Source organism: Microtus pennsylvanicus (genome assembly GCF_037038515.1).
Source record: "Microtus pennsylvanicus isolate mMicPen1 chromosome 13 unlocalized genomic scaffold, mMicPen1.hap1 SUPER_13_unloc_1, whole genome shotgun sequence".
Lineage (NCBI taxonomy): Eukaryota > Metazoa > Chordata > Mammalia > Rodentia > Cricetidae > Microtus > Microtus pennsylvanicus.
In genome coordinates this window covers 75421-101146 of record NW_027460877.1, presented here as the reverse complement: position 1 = coordinate 101146, position 25726 = coordinate 75421, and the positions used below count along the sequence as shown (strand labels likewise).

Sequence of the window (25726 nt, the reverse complement as noted above, 5' to 3'; positions counted from 1 at the left end):
TAGCTTCTCTAGGAACATGAATTATAAGCTCAATGTCCTTTATTTATGGCTAGAAACCAAATATGAGTGAGTACATCCCATGTTCCTCTTGGAACTCAGGACCATGAGGGGTGCACCCACACACTGAGAAAATGGGGATGTTCTATCGGGAACTCACCAAGGCCAGCTGGCCTAGGTCTGAAAAAGCATGGGATAAATCCGGACTAGCTGAACAAAGCGAACAATGAGGAATAGTGAGAACTCAAGAACAATCGCAGTGGGTTTTTAATCCTACTGCAGGTACTGGCCTTGTGGGAGCCTAGGCAGGTTGGATGCTCACCTTACGAGACCTGGATAGAGGTGGGCAGTCTTGGGCTTCCCACAGGTCAGGGAACCCTGATTGCTCTTCGAGCAGATGAGGGAGGGGGACTTGATCGGGGGAGGGGGAGGGAAATGGGAAGCAGTTGCAGGGAGGAGGCAGAAATCCTTAATAAATAAATAAATTAAAAAATAAATAAATAAATAAATAAATAAAAACCCTGGTTCGATTCCCGGAAGTCTGGCTATAACTGAAGCTGTGGAGGGAAGGTAGCCTGATACCTAGGGCTCTGAAGAAAATGGTAGCCTGATTGTTAGAAGTCAGGCCATACCTACAGTTGTGAAAGGAAAGTGTACTGGATACCTACAGCTATGACAAGAAAAGGTATCCTTGTAGAGGCCCCAAACCATGAGCCTATTTCCACCTTGTCTGAAGGTCAGAGTTTCAGGGTGGCAAAGTTGTTAACAGGTGTGGTTACACACCCTGACCTAAGGTGTGGTTGTTTTATGTTTTGGACTTTAAGAGGGCCCAGGCAGATAAATCCACTCCCCCTTGAGCAAAGGTGAGAGAATTCAAACATACTTCTGCTCCTTCTTTTGAATTAAGATGTTTGGCCTAAGGAATGACTGCCTTTAGGATCCTTGGTCTAGGGTCGGTTCACTGCCTGAATAACAGAATGTTTTTCTCAATAATCAAGGACTTGATGGATCAAAGTATTGAAGCAAGTAACTGTTCTAGTTGTCCTTGGCATTGTGTTAAAGCAGTCTTCTGTCTCCCCCCCCCCCATTGTATTGGGGTATAAACATAATGGGAAATTAAATGCAGGCAGATTTACAGTATTCACTGGAACTCCCTGCCAGTACTATCCTATGCTTCTGCTTTATTATTTTCACTTGTGTCTTCATTCTCTTTGCTTATTTTTCTAATCCCCAGGCCCCTACCCTGGTAACTGGTATACTTGTCAAAGATGGTCCCTGACAAATACTGGCTATTGGGAAGTCCGGCTATATGTGAGGCTGTGTTCCAGTGGGAGATGTTCTCCATGCAGGATGTAGCAATACTGCTCCTCTCCAAAAGAGCCATCACAGCTGGGCCCTGCTTCATTCTGCTAAGAGAGCTTCAGAACAGAGATGTCCATGGCTGTTATACTCCACTTCCCTAAGGGAGTTTCCTAGCAGAGATGTTCAATGCTTCTCTGTTTCACCCCACTAGGGAGTTTCCTAACAGAGATGCCAATTTTTTTCTCAGCTTCAGCCCAAATTGTTACTTCTCTGCTTCACTGGAGTTAATGGGAAACTTGCAGAAATGTTGAAGTCACTGGTGAAGAGTTGCTACTTCTGCTCTGCTCCTTTAAGGGAGTTTGCCAGCAGAGGTGACCAAAGCTTCTCTGTTCCAATCCACTACAAAGTTTCTTACCACTACAGTGAAGTTTTTCACCCAAAACTCATTCAAGAAACTTAATTGGAAGGGAAGAATCCAGGAGAGGGGCTCTCTCTGCCAGGGCAGAAGCCAGCTGAACATGTACAGAACTTATATAGGACTTCTTAGTCACAGAGTATTCCCAGGGAGAAGGTTCTCATGGTGGGAATTGGTTAGATGTCAATCTCTGATCTTGAACAATGCAGAGATTGGCTGGATTTCATGTTCAGGGGTTGGTAGATCTTGAGCTTAGGGATTAGCTGGTTTTGTGCTCAGTTGGTCAAGGGTAGAGTGTGTTTCTTTGGCTTTTGTTTTAGAGTCAAAGTGTGTTCTATCCCTTGCCTTTTATAGTCTTTTAAGTCTGATTTCAGGGTCAGGTGTTTCTTTCATTGGCTCTGGATTCAGAAACAAAGTGTATTTCCTTGTCTTGGTTTTAGAGTCAGGATGTATTTCTTTGTCTCCAGTTTCAGAGTCAAAATTATGTATTTCACTGGCTCTGATTTCAGAGTCAGGATGTGGTTTTTTTTGGCTGGCCCATTTACCCTACACATAGGACTTCATAAATTCATTTTACCATGAGTTTGTAAGTACAAACAGTATAAAAATGACATCATAATGCTTGAAAAGATTGTTAACACTGTCAAATTTATTTCTACAGAAGAAATAGCTCTGTGTTGTAGGCAGAAGATCCTTGTTCATTCCTGGCTGCCTAGACCCAAAATAATGACACAGAAACAATATTAATTAAAACACTGCTTGGCCTATTAGCTTAAAATTCCTTTTTTTTTTTTTTTGAGACAGGGTTTCTCTGTGGCTTTGGAGCCTGTCCTGGAACTAGCTCTTGTAGACCAGGCTGACCTCACACTCACAGAGATCCGCCTGTCTCTGCCTACCTAGTGCTGGGATTAAAGGCATGCACCACCACCGCCCAGCTAGCTTAGAATTCTTATTAACTAACTCTGACATCTTTTTTTTTTTTTTTGGTTTTTCGAGACAGGGTTTCTCTGTGGTTTTGGAGCCTGTCCTGGAACTAGCTCTTGTAGACCAGGCTGGTCTCGAACTCACAGAGATCCGCCTGCCTCTGCCTCCCGAGTGCTGGGATTAAAGGCGTGCAACTCCATCGCCTGGCTAACTCTGACATCTTAAATTAACCCATTCCTATTATTTTGTATTTTACCACAAGACTTGTGATTTACCAGTAAGATTCCAGGGCATCTGTCTCCAGACTCCAGATACATGGAGTCTGACTCCACTTTCTTTTCTCCTCTATCTCTGCTTGGAATTCCTGCCTTGCTCTATTCTGCCCTGCTATAGACCCAAAGCAGCTTTTTTTTTTTATTAAACAAAGGCAACAAAATATATTCACAGCGTACAGAGGGGAATACCAAATCACTTTGTAGCTGATTATAAATGTTTTGGCTAAAGATCTGACCAAATACTGTATAATAAGAAGTCCTCTTTTTTATTTCAGGTCAATGTCTACTGTAATATGCAAAGATTTTAAAAGATTGCTGCAAATAAAAATTTTACTCCTATATAAAGCACAAATTTTTCCACACTGAATACATTTATAGGGTTTCTCTGCAGTACGATTTTTTCTCATGATTTAGATTATTCATACATGCAAATGCTTTATCACACTGATTACATTCATAGAGTTTATCCCCAGTGTGTGATCTTTTATGCATTTGAAGAGTACTGTGACGTACAAAGGCTTTACCACACTCATTACATTCATAGGGTTTGTCTCCAGTATGTGTTAGTATGTCTTTGAAAATGACTATAATAAACAAAGCCTTTACCACACTAATTACAAACACAATGTTTCTCTCCAATATAGGTTCTTTTATGCTTTCGGAGGTTACTGTGACATGCAAAGGCTTTACCACACTGATTACATTCTGTAGTAATAAGGGCGGTGGGGCTGCATTCCCAGCACCCTGGCCGCCTGCACTGCTAGCTTATGCCCTGAAATAATTACACGGACACTGTATTCTTTTAAACATGCTTGGCCCTTTAGCTCTAGCACTTACAGGCTAATTCTCACATCCTGATCAACCCATCTCTAATAATCTGTGAGAACCGGTCTTACCGGGAAGATTCTAGCCTAGTCCATCCTGGGTCTGAGCTTCATGGCATGTGTCTGCCCAGGAGCGGGGCATGCCATCTCTCTGAGGTGTCTGCCCCGAGAGGAGAGCTGTTGAGTCTGAGCTCACTTCCTCTTCCTCCCAGCATTCTGTTCTGTTTACTCCACCCACCTATCTTCTAACCAATAAAATGGGCCGAGGCAGTTCCTATATTAGCCAATGACCTTCCTCCATCAACATTCATAGGGTTTCTCTCCAGTATGGCTTCTTTCATGCCTTTGTAGGTTACTGTGACATGCAAAGGCTTTACCACACTGGTTACATTCATAGGGTTTCCCTCCAGTATGAGTTCTTTTATGCTTTCTGAGGTAACTGTGACATGCAAAGGCTTTACCACACTGATTACATTCATAGGGTTTCTCTCCAGTATGGCTTCTTTCATGCCTTTTTAGATCACTGTGACATGCAAAGCCCTTACCACACTGGTTACATTCATAGGGCCTCTCTCCAGTATGGGTTCTTTCATGCCTTTGTAGATTACTGTGACATGCAAAGGCTTTACCACACTGGTTACATTCATAAGGTTTCTCTCCAGTATGGGTTCTTTCATGCCTTTGAAGATCACTGTGACATGCAAAGGCTTTACCACACTGGATACATTCATAGGGTTTCTCTCCAATATGCCTTTTTTCATGTGTTTGAAGAGTACTGTTATGTGCAAAGGTTTTAAAACATTGATTACATTCATAGGGTTTCTCTCCAGTATGAGTTCTTTTATGCTTTCGAGGTAACTGTGACATGCAAAGGCTTTACCACACTGGTTACATTCATAGCATTTCTTTTCAGTGTCTGTCTTTTTATGCATTTGAAGATGACTGTGATGTGAAAAGGCTTGACCACACTCATTTCCTTTATAGGTGTTTTTTCAGGCATGTGAAGATGACTGTCACATGTAATGGCTTTAATACATTGAGTATATGCAGAAGTTTTCTCTCTAGTTTGACTTTTTTCATGCCTACAATGATAATGGTACATGTGAAAGCATTACTACATTTAATACATTGTTGAATTTTTTATCTGTATAAATTAATTTTACAATTTAGTCCTTTTATAAAGAGGAATTAAATGTTAACATTTTATTACTATGTTTACAATTTTACAATTTTGTTTTTCCCCATTAAGGCTTGCTTTTCATCTTTGAAGATACATGATTCACATTTACAGAATCTTTTTTCTACATGAGAATTTTCGTGTATTTGAAGAGAACTGAAAAAACTCAGAGCTTTACCACTCTTATTGCATTCATGTGTCCTCTACTGTGAGTGATACTACATTTGCTAAGTAAACTAGGACAAAGAGAAATATTTGTACAGTCCTAGTACTCATGGTGCTTTTCTGAAATGTGAGATTGTTGATATATTAACAATGAGGCTATAAAACTAATTACTTGTATACTTTTATATCAAATTCAACACGTATACTCAACATGGAGACTGCTACACATCTTCTGTTTGTTCTGAGAGAGAGGTATGCTATATCTTTTCACATCCCTATGCTCATGTGGCTTGTATCCAGAGTAACATATGATATACCTAGTAAAGGAAGAATAACAAATACAAGATTTCCACATTGAGATCACACTTTATGGCCTCATAGACTTGTGGCATCTGGATTAAGGCCTCTCCACAACAGCTGCCCCTTGATTCATGACTCTAACTGCCCGCTCACTGAACTTAACACAGTCACAAGTATATGGGTTAAACTACCTTTTCTATGGACTATTAGTGTAATAGAGAGTTTTAGAGATATACTTATCATCTTTTCAACATGTATATCTTTTATAATATGAATAATATGAAATAAACAGACAATTTTACAGTATAGTTCTCATTGTATTATGATTCAAATGGTAATATAAGTTAAGACATTGTTTCCTTGACTTCTTTCTTAAAAGAATGACTTGCAAATGCAGTTCACCTATCTGAAATTAAGGTATATGATTTTGTGAGAATTTAATAATTATCAATGCATGTTATTATATACACTGCTGGTGTTGTTTAAAACATATAGGATGTATTACAATTCTTCAGAGGTATATTTGTATATTTATAAATGAAAATTACCTTTCATGTCTTCTAGAACTTTGACAATGTTCTTCAACATTATGGTCTTCCCAACTGTATCCTAAAATATAGTGCCAGACATTATATATTAAAAATTATAAAAAAAATTTAGCCACCATTTGTAGTAAACCTTACAACCATGCCTGATTTATTTACCCCATTCTACTTTCTCAATCATATTACAAAAGAGCACCATTAACCAATGAACAGTTGTCCCCTTATTTGAAACATGAAAGATAATTCAGCCCTACCTATAGTAGTGAGGTTTCTGTAGGTCTTCACCATCACATCTTTGTAGAGATTCTTCTGGGAAGGATCCAGCAAAGTCCATTCTTCCCAATTGAAGTCGACATGCACATCATCATGGGTCACTGTATTCTAAAATATGCCATACATGTGTACAACCAAAAGCACGATTCTGACAACACTGTAAATGTATACTTCTTTGACAGTATAGTCATATAATTCTGGTGCTCCCCATACTTACTCCATGACACAGACATCATAATTTAATCACCAAGTCACTTTAGAAGCAAAATGAATAGGAGGCTCACCTCTGTCATTTCTGACCCTTTGAATGGGATATCACCTTACAAGAGAAATGCCTACTGACCAACAATGAAAGATATGTAAACAGATCAAGAGTACAGAGTACAGATAAGAGAAACTGTATGAAAGGTTAATACCTACCTACAAAAAGAAAAATAAGATGAAAAAGCCAGATGTATTGAATCATACCTCTAATCCTTATACTCAAAAGGCAGAGGCATGTATATCTATCTTCCTCTGAGTTGAATACCAGCCTAGTCTATGCAATCACTGCTAGGACAGCAAGAAATACATATTAAATATCTGTTTCACATGAAAAATATCAAACAAATATAAAAGAAATAACTCATAGGTTTTTACTGGTTTCTACAAAGAGTTATGCATTCACTTGAACTCTTTATTCATCTACCAGAAACCTGAAGTGTCCCAATTTTAACTGCAATGTAAATAAGATTTTACTAGAAGCACTGTGTGTTTAAAGTTACAAATTGACAAATGAAAACAATAGCAATGAATATGCTGATTATAAATAATCAACACAGAGCAAAAAAGATAGATCAACAGTAAATAGTCCTCCTGGTCTTGCATACAGGTGGGCTCAAGGACTTACATGGGGGATCATAACTATCCATTGTTCCCAGATTAGGGTTTCTAATACCATCTTTTGATCAGTGTAAAGACCAGGTACTCACATGGTGCATATCCATGCATACAGGTAAAATACGTAGAGGTAGGCAGAGTAGATAGGGTTGAATTCTGGAAGGAAGAAGGCAGAGTCATAGAGAACCACCATGGAGGTGCCAATATCAGACATGTTGCATCTTTCCCGGTAAGCCACAACCTTGTGGTGATATCCAGATTACTAGAAATGGGTTAAATCAATATATGAGAGTTAGCCAATAAGAGGCTACAGATAATGAACCAGGTAGTATTTAAATTAATACAGCTTCTGTGTGATTATTTTGGGTGTAAGCTAGCCAGGACGACAAGCAATCCCATCTTTGTCGCCAAGAAGGGAACAAAGGGCCACCCTCCTCCTCCTACAAAAATATTCTTTTTAAAATAAAAATTCAAAACAAACAAAACAGGCAGGAAGAAGTTTATGCACCTGCAATCCAATGACTCAGAAGGCACAGGCAGTATTAATGTCATGAATACATGCCATTCTGGGAAACATAATGAAACCTTCTGACAAATTTTAAAATTCAAGATATGGGCGAAGCTCAGTACAATAGCATATGCTTGATAGGAACCGTCATACAACAATATTGAAACAAAAGCCAGGAATGCTGGCCCACTTTTAATCCCAGCACATGGGAGTCAGAGTCAAAAGATCTGTGAGTTTGAAACCAGCCTGGTATATAGAGCTAGTTTCAGGACAGCTAGGGCTACAAAGACAAACCTTGTCTCCAAAAATAAACAAACAAAAATGAAAACAGTGGGCTATTAAACCACCTAGGCACCAAATAGCAGCTAATTCTACTGAATCTTGTGTGATTTAGTGTTAGAATTTATGATGGTGGGGAAGTTATGACAGCAAAAGAAGAAAGCTGACTGATTAGTTTCAACCACAACATGGTAGGCACAAAAAACAGGAAATGGGTTGAGGCTACAGAAACTCATATTGTGGGATTCCCTTCTGTATGCTGTGATTATCATTAGTTAATACAGGAACTGCTTTGGGCTTAAGCAGAGCTATGGGAAAGAACTTAGCTAGGTGGGGAAAACTAAACTGAATGCTAGGAGAAAGAAAGTGGAGTCAGGGAGAAGTCATGGAGCCCCACCAGAGACAGATGCTGAGAACTTTACTAGGCCACAGTCACATAGCAATACACAGATTAATAAAAATTGGTTAAATTAATATGTAACTGTTAGCCAGTAAGAAGCTAGAGCTAATGGGCAAAGCAGTGATTTATTAATACAGTTTCTGTGTGATTATTTCAGGGCTGAGCAGCTGGGAACTAACAAGTGGCTTCCCACAACAAACTGGTGCTTGTGTGGCCAACTAAAATCCACTTAAAATCTTAGAGAGCTTGGAAAAGGATTCTAGACACTAAAAAAATAAAGTTTAGCCACATTTATTTCCCCAAATGGGGTTTGCTTACTGGTGACATGCTGCGGTTCCTTTAAGAGAGTTTTTCTGATTTAGAGATAGCAGGAAAAAAAACCTGCACCATTTTGAAATGCCGGCTTTCTGGACTGTGCTGCCACCGTGAACTCTTGACTTTCTGGAGGACCAGCTATGGGATCTGTGAGCAGATTGCTACTGGCAACTTAGATCCCCTATATGCCTGAAAATGGGGCAATGTACATGGCTCTCAGAGGCAGCAAGCATACCTCTGCCATGTTGGACTGGATGGAGCAAGCAGGCAGGCCGTATTTGCTCTACCAATGGCACAGCTTAAGTTCCACAGTGCTTAGCATTTTAAGAAGCGCTCCTAAACAGTAAAGAATTACAGACACACAATAGGACAGATTCATACCTAAAAGACCTCTAAATGAGACATGGTGTGTTTAAAAAATGTACATAGGCTTGGGAGAGAGAAGAAAACTATAGAAAGTTATAAAAAGAAGTAAATGGTTTATAAAAACGAAACAAAGTCTTTAGAGAGACAGAGTATAGACAATCATAAATTAAAGGAGTAAAGATAATAAAATAAATATTAAAAAGTAATAGAATAAAAAAATAAGCCACATAAACATGGACTATATACAGAGTCTCTGGATTATGTATATTATTGTGTTTTCTTTAATTTTTTTTGGCTGTAAAGGAGCTAAGTAACCAACATATATATTTTAAAGGTATCATGTCTTCAGGATTTGGGTCTAAGGATTTGTTGCTTTGCAAAAGAGGTTCTCTTTTTTTTCCACAAAGGATGAGAACCTGTGGAATCCCTCCAGACTAATGTGGTTTGATGAAGCAAGACCGCCCAAAAGGTCACTATGAACACACCCAAAAAATTACTTCACCAAATAAAGAGCAGGAAGCAGTTTGAAGAGAACTATGCCCATATTCCCAAATACTGTTCATAAATGTTTGTTTACATTTAAAAGGGAATATGCTATAGAGATTTGCATTGGTATGGATCTTGGTTCATTGATACTATTTTAAGGTCAATTTTATTTATGCATTTCTGCTCTTGATTAAGTCATTGTATTTGTTTAGCTCATTTAAAAATGCAATGTATAATTAAAATATAGGTAAATAGAGAGTCATCTATAATAGTAATAGTTAGTAGCATATTAGATTTTCTCGATGTATAGAAATGTATTTCAGATAGATAGGGATTCTTCAAATCTTTCATAGACTTTCAGAATATGACCTTTAAAATGTTTTAAGAGCTTAAGACTTTTCATGACAATGAGACACATCTGCTCCTGGCAGCAGCAATCTACTTCAAGAGGATAATCAGCATCGAAGAGGCTCCTTATGGAGTTGGTTAGCCATTTGGGCAAGAAACTGCTCTAGGCTGGACTGCTTGATGAACTAGACATGCAGGACTCACAGGGTTCCTGATTCATGAAAGCGTCCGCCAGACATTCTGCAGGACACAGAAGAAGGCAAATGATGGACTTTTCCATTGCAAGGCAGAACAGGTCTTCAAATTTCCTACTTTATGGAAAAGTCTGCTTGATAGTATGGACCTGTGAGCTGAAGATTGAATGCCCCCAACAACACAGAATAACTTTGGGTGACTATCCAGGCAACAAGATGTCTTTGTCATTTCTAGAGTTTTGGAAGTTGCTTACAATATACTTCCTGTTTACCTAGGTAATATTATATCCTTCTGGAGTCTCTGTTGGAGTTGAAGAATTGGGAGGTGATCTGGAATTCCTCTCTCTATGCTGTGATTATCATTGTTTAATAAGGGAACTGTTTTGGACCTATAGCAGAGCTATAGGGCAGAACTTAGGTGGGGCGGGGGTAACTAAACTGAATGCTGGGAGGAAGAATGCGGAGTCAGAAAGAAGTTATGTAGCCTTGCCAGAGACAGATTCTGGGAACATTAGCTGGTAAGCCACAGCCACATAGTGTTATACAGATTAATAGAAATGGGTTAAATTAAAATGTAAGAGTTAGCCTTAAATAAGAAGCTAAAGCTAAAAGACCAAGCAGTGATTTAATTAATACAGTTTCTGTGTGATTATTTCAGGGCTGAGCAACTGGGAACAAACAAGTAGCCCTCTTTACTACATCATATCACAGCCTCAATGAGAGATTTTATCCAGAGAGGCTCCTCCTACTAATGATTTCACAAGCAATCAAATGAAAGTTACCAAGAAGAGGCACATGTTAAAATACATCTTCTAATCTGGGAGGTTTTCATTCAATCAATTAAATTCTAACCTGGGTCACTAGAGGCTTATGTTCATCCAAGAAGAAAATTAATTTGGTCATTTCAATGATACTCATAGTCTGCAATAGCCCCTACACTTTTCAAATGTTAAAATCTCTTCTGATGCTCAAAACAATCACTTGACAGTGACTTGTGGACAGAGGTTTCTGTCCTACTTGGTCTCAGTCATTCAATCCCAGAGAAACACACAGAGGTCTACATTAATTATAAACTGGTTGGCCTATTAGCTCAGGCTTTTTATTAACTAATTCTCACATCTTACATTAGTACATAATTTTTGTCTGTGTTAGCCACAGGGTTTGGTACCTTTTATCAGTGAGGCATTCTCATCTTGTTTCCTCTATGTCTGGGTGATGACTGCAGACTTAGCCTTTCCTCTTCCCAGAATTCTCCTGTTCTGGTCACCCCACATATCCTTCCTGCCTGGTTACTGGTAATCAGCATTTTATTAAACTAATACAAGTGACAAATCTTTGCAAGGTACAAGACCAGTGTCCCACAGCAAATAATATCTTGTAAAAATCAGAAAACAGGGATGGAACTTGGTCGCAGAGGCGGACAGAACATTGTCGCAGAGGTGGACCAGCGGCAGCAGAAGACGCAGGCCACAGGAAACGGGAACCATTGTGGCAGCAGATACAGGCTGCAAGGACCGCACACCGAGACCAGATCGCCCCACATCAATTAAATCAAAGAGGTAGGCCTTTGGTTGGTGAAGTCCCTGGCAAAGGAGGAGCCAGGCCCTATTCCTGAAGACCCTTCTGAGGGGTGAGAGGGACCTTGGCCCCCCGGCAGGAACCAGGAAACAGAGTGAGGGCATTTTGTAAGAGGAGCCCCTGGCCAGCAGGGAAACCTGAACCAGTTTTAAAAAAACCCATTAGATAGCATCCATAGGAGGAGATGGGCAGGCGCCAAGGCAAGAATTCACCCAATAATCTGAAAAACAGCATGAAAACACCAGAACCCAACGATCTTACAACAGAAGGTCTTCAACACCCTAACACAGAAGAAGTGGAAAAAATTGACTTTATGAAAGCAATAGAGTCCCTTAAACAACATGTGAAAAATGCCCTTATAGAAATGGATGAGAAGTATAACCAAAAGTTTGAAGAAATGAGTAAATACGTACATAATACCCTGGGAAACCAAGAAAGAACAATCAAACAGGTAATGGAAACAGTTCAAGATTTGAAAACTGAAATGGAAGCAAGGAAGAAAACACAAACTGAAGACCAGCTGGATATGGAAAATCTAGGTCAACGAGAAGAGCCGACAGAAACAAGCATAATCAATAGAATACAAGAAATAGAAGAAAGAATCTCAGATTCTGAGGACACCATAGAGAAAATAAATGCAATGATCAAAGAAAACTGCAAAGCCAACAAATTCTCATCACAAAACATTCAGGAATTTTGGGACACAATAAAAAGACCAAGCCCAAGAATAATAGGAATAGAAGAAGGAGAAGAGTCACAGCTCAAAGGGCCAGAAAATATTTTTAACAAAATATTGGAAGAAAACTTTCCCAACATAAAGAAATATATTCCTTTGAATATGCAAGAAGCATACAGAACACCAAACAGACTGGATCAAAGAAAAACATCTCCTCGCCTTATAATAATCAAAACAAAAAATATACAGGTTAAAGAAAGAATATTAAGAGCTGCAAAGGAAAAAGGCCAGGTAACTTATAAAGATAAACCGATCAGACTTACACCTGACTTCTCTATGGAAACAATGAAAGCCAGAAGGTCCTGGATAGAAGTACTGCAGAAGCTAAGAGACCGTGGATGCAAGCCCAGACTACTATACCCAGCCAAGATTTCATTCACTATAAATGGAGAAAACAAGACATTCCAGGATAAGAACAAATTTAAACAATACGTAGCCACGAATCCAGCCCTACAGAAAATAATAGAAGGAAAATCGCAACCAAGGAATCCAACATTGCCAACACTGCCTACAATAACTGAGGCATCTAGCGACCCTTCACTAGCACAACTCAAAAAAGGGAGACACACAAATTCTACTTCCAAAAACAATAAGAATATCCAGAGTTAACAACCACTGGTCATTAATATCACTTAATATTAATGGTCTCAATTCATCTATAAAAAGGCACAGGCTAAGAGATTGGATACGAAAACAGGATCCAACATTCTGCTGTTTGCAAGAAACACATCTCAACCACAAAGACAGGCATCTACTCAGAGTAAAGGGTTGGGAAAAGGTCTTTCAAGCAAATGGTCCTAAGAAAAAAGCAGGTGTGGCCATATTAATTTCTAACAAAACTGACTTCAAACTAAAATCAATCAGAAGAGATCGAGATGGACACTTTATACTCATAACAGGAACAATTCTTCAGGATGATGTCTCAATCCTGAATATCTATGCCCCTAAAATAAAAGCACCCACTTATGTAAAAGAAATATTACTAAAACTCAAGGCAGACATTAAACCACACACACTAGTAGTAGGAAACTTCAATAAACCTCTTTCAGCAATGGACAGGTCAATCAGACAGAAACCTAAGAGAATTAAGAGAACTACTGGAGGTAATGAAGCAAATAGACTTAACAGACATCTATAGAACATTCCACCCAAATAGGAAAGAATATACCTTCTTCTCTGCAGCTCATGGAACCTTCTCGAAAATTGACCACATACTTGGAAACAAAGGAAACCTCCACAGATACAAAAAAATATCAGTGTCCACCTGTGTCTTATCAGATCACCATGGATTACAGTTAGAAGGCAAAAACCACGCTACCTCCAGAAAACCAACAAACTCATGGAAACTGAGCAGTCAATTACTGAACCACACCTGGGTCAAGGAAGAAATCAAGAAAGAAATTAAAGTCTTCCTTGAATTTAATGAAAATAAAGGGACAACATAATCAAACCAATGGGACACTATCAAAGCAATGCTAAGAGGAAAGTTCATAGCACTAAGTGCCCACTTAAAGAAAACGGAGAAAGCATACATTGGAGACTTAACAGCACACCTGAAAGCTTTAGAAAATAAAGAAGCAGACGTGCCCAGGAGGAGTAGAAGACTGGAAATAATTAAACTGAGGGCTGAAATCAACAAAATAGAAACACAGAAAACAGTCCAAAGAATGAATGAAACAAAAAGTTGGTTCCTGGAGAAAATCAACAAGATCGACAAACCCCTATCCAAACTAATTAAACAACAGAGAGAGAACACGCAAATAAATAAGATCAGAAATGAAAAGGGGGACATAACCACAGACACAGAGGAAATTCAGAGACTCATTATATCTTACTACAAAAGCCAATATGCCACAAAACTAGAAAATGCTAAAGAAATGGACATTTTTTTAGATAAGTACCATATACCAAAGCTGAACCAAGACCAGGTGAACAATCTAAATAGACCTGTTAGTCACGAAGAACTAGAAACTGTTATCAAAAATCTCCCCTCCAAAAAGAGCCCAGGACCATATTGTTTCATTGCAGAATTCTATCAGAACTTCCAAGAAGAGCTAATACCTATAGTCCTTAATGTATTTCACAATATAGAAACAGAAGAGGCATTGCCAAATTCCTTTTATGAAGCTACAGTTACCCTGATACCAAAACCACACAAAGACCCAACCAAGAAAGAGAATTACAGGCCTATCTCACTCATGAATATCGACACAAAAATTCTCAATAAAATACTGGCAAACCGAATTCAAGAACACATTAGAAAAATTATCCATCATGATCAAGTAGGCTTCATCCCAGAGATGCAGGGCTGGTTCAACATACGAAAATCTATCAATGTAATCCATCATATAAATAAACTGAAAGAAAAAACCATATGATCATTTCATTAGATGCTGAAAAAGCATTCGACAAAATTCAATATCCCTTTATGATAAAAGTCTTGGAGAGATTAGGGATACAAGGGTCATACCTAAAAATAATAAAAGCTATTTACAGCAAGGCAACAGCTGACATCAAATTAAACGGAGAATAACTCAAAGCCATCCCACTAAAATCAGGACACGACAAGGATGTCCACTCTCTCCATACCTCTTCAATATAATGCTTGAAATTCTAGCAATTACAATAAGACAACATAAGGGGATCAAGGGGATTCGTATCAGAAAAGCAGAAGTTAAGCTCTCGTTATTTGCAGATGATATGATAGTACACATAAGCGACCCCAAAAACTCTACCAAAGAACTCCTACAGCTGATAAACACCTTTAGTATTGTGGCAGGATACAAGATCAACTCCAAAAAATCAGTGGCCTTTCTATACAATAAGGATAAGGAAACAGAGAAGGAAGTTAGAGAAGCATCACCTTTCACGATAGCCACAAATAGCATAAAATATCTTGGGGTAACTCTGACCAAGGATGTGAAACATCTATTTGACAAGAACTTTAAGTCTTTGAAGAAAGAAATTGAAGAGGACACCAGAAAATGGAAGGATCTCCCTTGCTCCTGGATTGGGAGGATCAACATAGTAAAAATGGCAATTTTACCAAAAGCATTCTATAGATTCAATGCAATCCCCATCAAAATCCCATCAAAATTCTTCTCAGATCTGGAGAAGACAAAAATCAACTTTATATGGAAAAACAAAAAACCCAGGGTAGCCAAAACAATCTTATACAACAAAGGAGCGTCTGGAGGCATTACCATCCCTGACTTCAAATACTGCTACAGAGCTACAGTATTGAAAACAGCTTGGTATTGACATAAAAACAGAGAAGTCGACCAATGGAATCAAATAGAAGACCCTGACATTAACCCACAAATGTAAGAACACCTGATTTTCGATAAGGGAGCTAAAAGTATACAATGGAAAAAAGAGAGCATCTTCAATAAATTGTGCTGGCAAAACTGGATGTCAACCTGTAGAAGAATGAAAATAGATCCATATCTATCACCATGCACAAAACTCAAGTCCAAATGGATTAAAGACCTCAATATCAGTCCAAACACACTGAACCTGATAGAAGAGAAAGTGGGAAGTACTCTACAACATATGGGCACAGGAGACCACTTCCTACGTATAACCCCAGCAGCACAGACATTAAGGACCTCATTGAATAAATGGGACCTCCTAAGACTGAGAAGCTTCTGTAAAGCAAAGGACACTGTCGCTAAGACACACAGGCAACCCACTGACTGGGAGAAGATCTTCACCAACCCCGCAACTGACAAAGGTCTGATCTCCAAAATATATAAAGAACTCAAGAAACTAGACCGTAAAAGGCTAATCAACCCAATTATAAAATGGGGTACTGAGCTGAACAGAGAATTCTCAACAGAAGAAGTTCAAATGGCCAAAAGGCACTTAAGGTCATACTCAACTTCTTTAGCGATCAGGGAAATGCAAATCAAGACAACTTTAAGATACCATCTTACAGCTGTCAGAATGGCTAAAATCAAAAACACCAATGATAGCCTTTGTTGGAGAGGTTGTGGAGAAAGGGGTACACTCATCCATTGCTGGTGGGAATGCAAACTTGTGCAACCACTTTGGAAGGCAGTATGGCGGTTTCTCAGGAAATTCGGGATCAACTTACCCCTGGACCCAGCAATACCACTCTTGGGAATATACCCAAGAGAGGCCTTATCATACAACAAAAGTATATGCTCTACAATGTTCATAGCAGCATTGTTTGTGATAGCCAGAACCTGGAAACAACCTAGATGCCCTTCAGTGGAAGAATGGATGAAGAAAGTATGGAATTTATACATATTAGAGTACTACTCAGCAATAAAAAACAAGGACTTCATGAATTTTGCATACAAATGGATGGAAATAGAAAACACTATCCTGAGTGAGGTAAGCCAGACCCAAAAAGAGGAACATGGGATGTACTCACTCATATAGGCATCCTCCTGAATATTAACCTTCAGCAAGCAATGAAAGGAGACAGAGACAGAGACCCAAATTGGAGCACAGGACTGAAATCTCAGGAGCAGAAGGAGAGAGAGCACGAGCATGGAACTCAGGAGCGCGAGGGGTGCACCCACACACTGAGACAATGGGGATGTTCTATTGGGAACTCAGCAAGGCCAGCTGGCCTGAGTCTGGAAAAGCCTGGGATAAAACCGGACTCTCTGAACATAGCAGACAATGAGGACTTCTGAGAACTCAAGAACAATGGCAATGGGTTTCTGATCCTACTGCACGCACTGGCTTTGTGGGAGCCTAGGCAGTTTGGATGCTGAACTTACTAGACCTGGATGAAGGTGGGGGTTCCTTGGACTTCCCACAGGACAGGGAACCCTGATTGCTTTTCTGGCTGGGGGAAAGATTTAATTGGGGGAGGGGTAGAGAAATGGGAGGCGGTGGCGGGGAAGAAACAGAAATCTTTAATAAATAAATAAATTAATAATAATAAAAAAAATATCAACCAAAAAAAAACCACCAAGGATAGCCTTTGCTGGAGAGGCTGTGGAGAAAGGGGTACACTCATCCATTGCTGGTGTGAATGCAAACTTGTGCAACCACTTTGGAAAGCAGTGTGGTGGTTTATCAGGAAATTCAGGATCAACTTACCCCTGGACCCAGCAATACCACTCTTGGGAATATACCCAAGAGAGGCCTTATCATACAACAAAAATATATGCTCTACTATGTTCATAGCAGCATTGTTTATAATAGCCAGAACCTGGAAACAACCTAGATGCCCTTCAATTGAAGAATGGATGAAGAAAGTATGGAATATATACATATCAGCGTACTACTCAGCAGTAAAAAACAAGGGCTTCTTGAATTTTGCATGCAAGTGGATGGAAATAGAAAACACTATCCTGAGTGAGGTAAGCCAGACCAAAAAAGAGGAGCATGGGATGTACTCACTCATATTTGGTTTCTAGCCATAAACAAAGGACATTGAGCCTATAGTTAGTGATCCTAGAGAAGCTAAATATGGAGAACCCAAAGAAAAACATATATAGGCATCCTCCTGAATATTAACCTTCATCAGGCGATGAAAGGAGACAGAGACAAAGACCCACATCGGAGCACCGGACAGAAATCTCAAGGTCCAAATCAGGAGCAGAAGGGGAGAGAGCACGAGCAAGGAACTCAGGACCGCAAGGGGTGCACCCACACACTGAGACAATGGGGATGTTCTAGCGGGAACTCACCAAGGCCAGCTGTCCTGGGCCTGAAAAAGCCTGGGATAAAACTGGACTCGCTGAACATAGCGGACAATGAGGAATACTGAGAACTCAAGAACAATGGCAATGCGTTTCTGATCCTACTGCACGTACTGGCTTTGTGGGAGCCTAGGCAGTTTGGATGCTCGCCTTACTAGAACTGGATGGAGGTGGGGGTTCCTTGGACTTTCCACAGGGCAGGGAACCCTGATTGCTCTTCGGGCTGAGGAGGGAGGGGGACTTGATTGGGGGAGGGGGAGGGAAATGGGAGGCGGTGGCGGGGAAGAGACAGAAATCTTTAATAAATAAATAAATTTAAAAAATCAGAAAACAAGTTACATCTTTCCAACATACAATGGTATAGAATATGGAACACCATTTACACTGCAAAATAGAGAAATGGAGACATAGTGAGAGAAGATTGAACCAAGAGAAGATTGAAGCATAGCAGGACAAATATCAAATCCTGTAGCTCTGTCTCTGATACACAAGGCTTCAGTTTCAAAGGGCTTAGATGGCCCTATCCCTGCATCTAGTTTTCGTTGTGTTTTTGTGTTTTTTTTTTTGAGACAGGGTTTTCCTGTAGCTTTAGAGCCTGTCCTGGAACTAGCTCTTGTAGACCAGGCTGGCCTTGAACTCATAGACATCTACCTGCTCTGCCTCCCGAGTGCTGGGATTAAAGGCATGCACCATACCACCCAGCCCTGCATCTTTTCATATATCTCTGTGGTTAATTTCACTCCCTATATTCAGCTAGTTCTCCACAGAAGATGTTTTATAGTTTAGGCATCTCAATATCTTATGCTATCAAAATGCAACCTAGGCTGTATCAAAATACAACCCTGGCTGTTGTGGAATATTATTGTAAGATGTGTTATATTTGTTTATGTTGTGAAACAATTGTTTCAATGATACAAATATGTGTTGCATTCTTTTATGTTGCATGTGTATAATTCTGTGAAGCTATGATACTGGGCTGGTCTAAAATACCTATTTGGCCTAATGAACAGTCAGTAGCTTGGTAGAAAAGTATAAGAAGGGCTGGCAAGCAGAAACAATAAACAGGAGGAGAAATCTTGGAGGAAAAAAAGGAAGGATGACCAAGAAAAGGAGAGAAAAGTATGGGCCAGTGACTCAGATACACAGCAAGCCACAGAATAAGAAGTAAATAAAAATTTATACAGAATAGAGAAAGATAAAAGCCCAGAAGCAAAAGGTAGATGGGACAATTAGTTTAGAAACGCTGGCTAGAAACAAGACAACCTAAGACCAGAAATTTATAATAATAATAATAATAATAATAATAAGCCTCAGTGTATGTCACTTTTTGAGAGCTGGGTGGCAGACCTCCAAAAGAGTAAAAACAACAACACCAGGTTTTGTCCTCATAGCTTCATGGTATGAACTCTCACAATCTCTTCACTGGGTTTCTGTCTCTGCCAAACATGGATGCCAGTAACAATGCTGAATTGTAACCACAAACTAAAAACCCAGTACCCTAAATTTTGATTCTTTCTTGTTTACAGGACCAGCACATGATGAGTGGTCCTGAAAAGCTTAACTTCTTAATTGACAGACACTAACACACTTGGACCACAGGTGTAGCAGATTTTGTATGAAATTGCTTCCTAGAATTAGGAATCACTTTGCTTACTCCTTACATAAATTGAAGATTTATGTGGATGGAGTCTTACTCCTGGAGCACCTTGCTAGACTTCCATTCCATGGCAAGGGCCTGTCTATAATAGTAATAAACTCCTTGAAAATCCCTGCTTCTTTCAGTAATTGGTGGCCACCTGAAACTACCTTTTCATTTTCATTTATTTCAGCCCCACGTGTTTTCTTTTTACTGTAGACCTGAATGAATCATCAGTAATAACCATCCAACAGATCCAATATTTCATTTAAGGAATCAGCCCATTTTTTTAAATTGTGCTTTACTAAATATCCAGGTAATATAAAGATTTTGGAGCCAAAATATCAAACAACGACCTCTAGCTTAATCTGTTATGGAGTCTATAATTTCCAACTGAAATCCTATGATCTCAGTCTCTACTTTCTGGCATTCTTCTTAACATTTCTGTCTTCCTGGTCCTATAAGAACAGCCAATTTAGTTCTGTGTAAAACTTTCTATATTTTTTTCACCACCTAAAGTCTAGATATCTTCTACACTCTTTCAAGAGGCATCATTCCCAGGTTCTGCCTAGCAACAATATTACTTTTGGTTTTCCATTTCTTTGTCCTAACTTGCATTTATGTTGCTCTGATTAAATCCTCTAACCAAAATCAGCTCAGACAATGAGTGGGGTAATTTGACTTCATCATTTTTAGAGCTTAGGATAGAAAATCATGTTAATAGTTGAATGCAAAAATCCATGGACAAAGATTGTTTCCTGGCTTTCTCTCTTGCCCAGTCACTCCTTCATTCATGCTAAGATAGCTCCCTTTTGTAGCCCAAGCCCACTTTCTTAGGGATATTGCCACCCTCATTGGAGGAGCCTTCCCACGTGAATCATCAACACAATCTCTCCCAGATACAGCAGTCATGGCTTTTATGAACCACGCCACTCTGAACACAGTTGAGCAAATGTCCTTGTGGTAGGATCTTTTGGATATATGTCCAAGAGTGGTATAGCTGGGTCTTGAGGTGAATTGACTCACAACTTCCTGAGGACTGCATGTTGATTTCCACATTGGCTGTACAAGTTTGCACTTGTAAAATGAATCCCCTTGCTACATGTCCTTGCCAGTATTAGCTGCCCCTTGACTTATGGAGCTTAACAAATCTAACAGGTGTAAGATATAATCTCAAAGTAGTTTTGATATTCATTTTCCTGATGGCTAAAGATGTTGAACATGTCTTCAAGTGTTTCTCAGTCACTTTAGATTCTTTTACTGAGAATTCTGTTTAGAAGTGTTCCCCATTATAGTTGGATTATATGCTTTGTTCTTGTCTAGTTTCTTGAATTCTTTAATATCCTAGGTGAGGAAGCCCATAATCACATGGAAAAATATGATATTTACTCACTTATAGGTGGATATTAGCAGTTAAGTAAAGTATAATCACAGTAATCACAGTTAATCACAGTACAATCCATAGACACAGACAGGCTAAGGAACAACAGCTCTAGGGGAGATGCATGGATCTCCCTGGTAAGCAGAAATAGAACAGATCTTGTGGGTATACTGGAGGCAGGGGGGATGGGAAGAGGAAGGATCAGGTGAGCAAGGAAGAGACAGATGGGGAGAAGACAGGGAAAGACAGGGGATGTGGAAACTGTAGTGAAAACATTCTGGAAACTATAAAGGTGACCCTAGTGACTGTTCCTAGTAATCAAGAATATGGAGGTTGAACTAGCCGTTTTCTGTAACCACATAAAGCTCACAGTGGGACTGGGACACCAAGCCAGCCACAAAATATTCAACCCACTTGTACCACCTGCAAGATATGCTGGGACACTGGTGACTCTGAGATTTCTTAATGGCCAATAAATGACTGGTCTAACTTGAAGCTCATACTATGAGAGGAAACCCATAACTGAAAACTGCCTAGATGGCCAGGAACCAGAACTTGAATGGCTCAGAGAACAAGGGTAGAACCAAATAACAGCTGACCAAGAAAAGATATCAATAAAATGATTCTTAACTATTTCTTGCTATAATCATAGGTTGACACCTGGCCTACTTTTTATTAAAGAGGCTTCTTCCAGGGGCTGATGGAAGCCCATCAGAGATCCTTACCCAAACATAAGCTTGAGCTGTATTGATCTTGTAGAAGGAGGGTGTGAGGATTGTAGCATTCAGTGGTTGAGGAAATCAGGAGAACATGGCCCACACAATCAACTAAGTAGGGCATATAGTGGCTCAAAGAAAACTGATGTAGCAATCACAGAGTCTTCATGGCTCTGTTCCAGGTCCTCTGCATACATGCTATAGTTCAGCTTGGGGTGTTTGTGAAACTCCTAACTGTAGGAGTCATGGCATCTCTGACTCTTTTGTCTGTTCTTAGGACCCTTTTCCTTCTATTGCATTGGCCTTGTCTAGCCTTGAAATAAGAGTCTGTGCCTAGTCTTATTGCACCTTGGTATGATTTATTTTGTTGATTTCCCTGGGAGGTCTGCTCTTTTTTTTTTTTTGAAGGGAAAAGGAAGCAGTGGGGCTGGGACAATGGGATTTGGTGGGGGAGGAACTGGAATGAGTAGAGGAGGGTGAGAATTGAATCAGGATATATAGAATACGAGAAGAATAAATACAAATAAAAATAAAATGCATTTAGTGTAAGTTCAATGATCCTTATAATCTGTAGCAGCCCAAACATCACAAATGTCCAAAGTCTCTTCTGACATTTTAGACAATCTCTTGACTGTCACATGTTGTAAAATAAAAAAATAAATAAAGATTTACAACATATAATGGCACAGGGCATAGTCCCATTCATAAAAACAGGAATATGACTGTGTTACACCTCCCATCTTAGGCAGACTCATGTGTATGTCACACCAGTGAGAACAGATAGGCAGACCACAAACCCATGAAATTTCCACACTCCCTACATTCCCACAGACATGATCTTTCAGCAACCCTACAGCTGCTACTACCAAAACCATGTACCCACCCCTATATCAGATGCATAGCCTCTGCTCCAGTGCAGGCCACATGAGCCAAAATAAAAAAACCAGGTAGGGAAACAGAGGTAAAGACTCTCTGCTGGACCAGAACCTATGGAAGTCACCAGAAATTCACATGGGTTTATCTGTGCACCTCCATTCTTTTAATAATTCCACAACACTATCCCCAATCCCACTTCCCTCCTCTTCTCTGTGTTGTAGCCTTCAACTTCAACTATCTGCAAGAAGTCTATGTAGGCCACCTTCCAAATGGCCTTCCTCAGTCTCTCAGTCCCCATCAACACTATCTCCAAATTCCCTATGGTCTCCTCTCCTTTCATGCCCAAACATTGGGTGAACACCATTTGTAAGATTTCCAGCTCTAACTTGGGATGAGAGCACCTGCTCAACCATAGGCCACATAAAGCAGAAAATTAGAAAGCAAATAGAAACCAAGCAAAATAACACCCATGCAACAAAGACAAACTGAGAGATGAGTACCTAGATCCACAAATTCCTAAAACCCAGATACTTGGACACCAACATAAAAACACAATCAACAACAGCCAGAGCAATAAGTCACTACCAGATTCCAGGTATCCTACTGCTGCAAGCTCTGAATATTCCAATAGAGTTGAAGCACAATTAAGACCAACTTTACGAAGATGACAGAAGTCCTTAAAGAAGTAAATGAATCCCTTTTTAAAAAAAGTAGAGAAAAGATAAATGCAGTATTGGAGAAAATTAATATATCCCTTAAAGAAAACCAAAAACAAACAAAGAAACAGTTGGCAGAAATGAAGCTGTTCAAGACCTTAAAATAGAAATAGGAGCAATTAAAAAATATGAACTGAAATAATTATGAAAATGAAAATCTAAATAATCAAATAAGATATTGAACAGAGAATTTCAGACTTTAAAGGCATGATCAAAGAAATGGACATATTGATCAAAGAAAATGTTAAACCAAAAATTTCCTGAAACATAACATCCAGGAAATCTGAAACACTAGAAAAATACCAACCCTAATAATAACAGGAAATGGAGAACTATCTCACCCCAAAAACACAGAAAAAAATTTCAAAAAAATTCATAGTCAAAATCTTTTCTAACTAAAATAATACAGGAGAACGCAGGCCACAGAATCAACTAAGCAGGGCTCTTAGGAGCTCACAGAGGCTGAAATAGCAATCATGGAGCCTGTAGGAGTTTGCCCCAATTCCTCTCTATATGTGTTATCATTTGTAGCATGCTATTTTTGTGCAACTCCTAACAGTGGGAGTGGGGAATGTCTCTGACTCTTTTGCCTGCTCTTGGAACCCTTTTTCTCCTACTAGATTGACCCATGCAGTCTTTGATATGTGCCTAGTCTAATTTCAATTTGCTATATATGGCTTTATTGATATCTCTTGTGTGTCTGCTCTATTCTGAAGGGAAATGAAGATTGAGTGGATCTGGTGGAGAAGGGAGTTGTGGAGAGGACTGAGAGAAATGGAGAACAGAAAAACTGCAGTTGGGATATATTATAAGAAAAGTGATGTGTGATGTCCTTCTGTATAAGTGTTGCTTTTATTGGTTAATGAATAAAGCTGCTTTGGCAAGGCAGAATATAGCCAGGTTGGAAGAGATATATAGAGAGTAGGCAGAATGTAAGAGAGGCCATGTAGCTGCCAAAGCAGAAAGACGCCCCAGAACCTTATCAGTAGGCCACAGCCTCGTGGTGACACAGAGATTAATAGACGTGGGTTAAGATGAAAGAGCAAGTTACTAAGAAGCCTGAGCTAGTAGGCCAAACAGTGCTGTAATTAATATAGTTTCTCTGTGATTCTTCGGGTCTGGGTGCCTGGGAAATGAATAAGCAGCCTGTGTTTACAAGAAGAATAAATTTTGAAAAGAGAGAGAGAGAAATGTGGACACAGTGAGGGAAGATTGGTTCATGGTAACACGAAAACTCAGTAGGGCAAACAACAAATCCTTTAGCTGTGCCTCAGACAGGTAGGGATTCATTTTCAAAGAGCTTAGATAGCACTATTCATGAAAAATTATATATATATATATATATATATATATCCTTATATATTTATTATATATATGTATATATCTACCTCCTATATGTAGTTCTCCATGGCAGATATCTCATAGCTTGGGTATTACAACATCCTATCATCTAAAAATACAACTCTGTCTTCATCTTCACAGCTTCATGCAATAAAAAGTTTCACAGTCTCTTCAGTGGGTTTCTGACTCTGCCAAACACAGATGGACAAAACCATGTTCAACTGAAACTAAAGAGGAAGAATTTATGACTTTAAAATTTTGCTTCTTTCTTTTTTCCAGAAACAATACAACATGGGTCCCTCCACAACACACACAATTTGGCTTCTAAGTTGTTGTGGATGCTACTATGCTTCGTTCAGAGTTCCAGCAGCTTCTGCATGAAGTTGCTTTCTCAGATTAGGAATCAGGTTGCCTATTCCTTTGAGAAATTGAAGACTTGGATAGATGAAATCTTTCCCTAAGTTACCTTCCTAGGCTTCAAACAATAAGAAGGGCCTTCTCTTTAATGGTTCTAAACTTCTTGAAATTTTGTCCTCTTTTTCATGACAGGACTGCCCTTTGAATCTTCCTAGTGTTGTTTTTCTCCACAAAACTGACTTTTTGTTTCTATCCACATCACTCATTTTTTTCCACTGTAGACCTAAATAAATCATCAGGAATAAATACCCAACCGAATCAATGCTTTGTCTAAGAAATCTCCCAACTACTTTTTAAGTTGGCCTTACTCAACTTCTCAGGGAATGGAGAAAATTGGAATGATTTGGGAAGAAAATATTATACAAATGACCCATAGATAAATTTTTCATGAAATCTATTTCCCACTGAAATCCAATGAGCTCCACTGTGTGCATTACTTTCAACACCCCCATATTCCTAGTCCTACAGGAATTGTTAATTAAGCTCTGTACAGTTTTCTATTCCTTTTGCCACCTAAAGTCCTAATATCCTCCACATTCCTCCAAAAGACAACGTTTCCACATTCTACCCAGCAACAAAATCACTTTTGGTGTACCACATTTTGACCTAATTTATTCATTTCTTGCTGTGATTAAATTCCCTAAATAAAAGCATGTGAGGTAATAAACGGGTT

General features: G+C 39.2%; 1 long non-coding RNA gene across 1 annotated transcript in view; it reads right to left on the bottom strand.

The window, feature by feature from the left end:
- The window catches only part of LOC142842106 (uncharacterized), a 41339-nt gene that overhangs the window by 2646 nt on the left and 12967 nt on the right, over positions 1–25726 (bottom strand). The window contains exons 2-3 of the long non-coding RNA XR_012909174.1: positions 6179–6305; positions 5928–5988 (exon numbers count right to left, since the gene is read on the bottom strand). This is a non-coding gene — a long non-coding RNA (uncharacterized LOC142842106). The remainder of the gene's footprint in view (positions 1–5927; positions 5989–6178; positions 6306–25726) is intronic.